Genomic DNA, 1,708 nt, shown 5'->3' with positions numbered 1-1,708 from the left:
TTTGGTGGTCCTTAATTACTCTCGGGGGTCCTCAATCACTCTTGTTTGTACCTAGTACAAATTAATTAAGCAACAGTAGATGGAAACATAATTATTTACGGATTTATCCAGAACTTTACAATTAAAAGGCGAATCGTTATTTAAAAAATAGAACAATCCTTAATCGCTATACAATACGTTCGCTTACTAACACAGACCTCTAAAATGTTTATTCTGTGCCGGCCGGAGTGGTCGAGCGGTTTAGGCGCTACAGTCTGGAACCGCGCGACCGCTGCTGTCGCAGGATCGAATCCTGCCTCGGGCATGGATGTGTTTGATGTCCTTAGGTTAGTCAGGTTTAAGTAGTTCTAAGTTCTAGGGGACTGATGACCTCAGAAGTTAAGTCCCATGGTGCTCAGAGACATTTGAACCCATTTGCTCAGAGACATTTCAACCATTTTGTCTATTCTGTTCTGCGAGGCATTTATTTACACTTAACTAAATGACTTAACACTACAAGCTTTTTTGTTTCCTGACTAACAATTGAATAAAGAAAATGTGTCTCAAAAAGTCTTTACAAAATTGAGACGTCCTACCATTACTAGCCTATTTCATATTTTAAAAGGTATTCGATTTTCCATCAAGGAGAAAATTTTGGAATCACTTGGACAGGTATTTTGGGCTGTGAGAATCGGAATTCAATTCACTACTCCATTACCACTATCTACATCTCCATGTCCTATTTTGCATGCTTACTATCTCATAGACTGTAGGGTCTAAGTTACATCCTGGTTACCAAAACATTCTCAAACCACAATCTGGTGTTACTATAGCACTTTCATTTACAAAACCGGTTAGATGTTATTTTACTGTTCCTATACTACACACAGCAATAAAACAACAGGTGACGTATCTGCTCATCCATGAGTGTATAACCAGGATAACACACCATCAGATGACAAGTAGACAATCACATAGAAGAAGCAAAAAATATATAAAGTCAAAAGTAATTGAACGACACCACTTGGAGTTATTACCACTTGGATCACTCTCACATTACCCAAATCGAAAATTTTTGCTCTTTGTTCTCGCTAGTTTGGCAACGGCCTTGCCGCAATGGATACACCGGTTCCCGTCAGATCACCGAAGTTAAGCGCTGTCGGGCGTGGCTGGCACTTCGATGGGTGACCAGCCAGGCTGCCAAGAGCTGTTGCCATTTTTCGGGGTGCACTCAGCCTCGTGATGCCAACTGAGGAGCTACTCGACCGAATAGCAGCGGCTCCGGTCAAAGGAAACCATCATAACGACCGGGAGAGCGGTGTGCTGACCACGCGCCCCTCCTATCCGCACCCTCAACTGAGGATGACACGGCGGTCGGATGGTGCCGATAGGCTACTTGTGGCCTCAAGACGGAGTGTTTTTCTCGCTAGTTTGGTTTGCTAAGGAAACCGCTAGGTCTTACTCAACTAAGATCTTATAGAAACATTACACCTCCACTTCAGTTATTCCTAATTCATGTTAAACATCTCAATCTATTGTCATTAGCATCTCGTTCTCTTTAGTGCCTTTTATTCCCTGTGAACAAAAAATTAACCACAGATACCGCATATCACATACATCTAGTTTAAAACTAAGGGCACACTTTACATCTTATATTACAAGTAGCATCTTTTACTAAATAAACATCAATCTTGACTACAACCCGTACTCCCTTCTGTTACCTCCTTGG

General features: G+C 41.7%; 1 pseudogene; it reads left to right on the top strand.

Moving 5' to 3' along the window:
• The first annotated feature begins 1,077 nt into the window (after positions 1-1,077).
• Positions 1,078-1,195, top strand: LOC126476233 (5S ribosomal RNA; annotated as a pseudogene).
• Positions 1,196-1,708: the final 513 nt, after the last annotated feature.

This window comes from Schistocerca serialis, chromosome 4 (genome assembly GCF_023864345.2).
Source record: "Schistocerca serialis cubense isolate TAMUIC-IGC-003099 chromosome 4, iqSchSeri2.2, whole genome shotgun sequence".
Classification (NCBI taxonomy): domain Eukaryota; kingdom Metazoa; phylum Arthropoda; class Insecta; order Orthoptera; family Acrididae; genus Schistocerca; species Schistocerca serialis.
The sequence above is the reverse complement of the archived record's forward strand: the minus strand, read 5'-3'. Positions and strand labels throughout refer to the sequence as shown.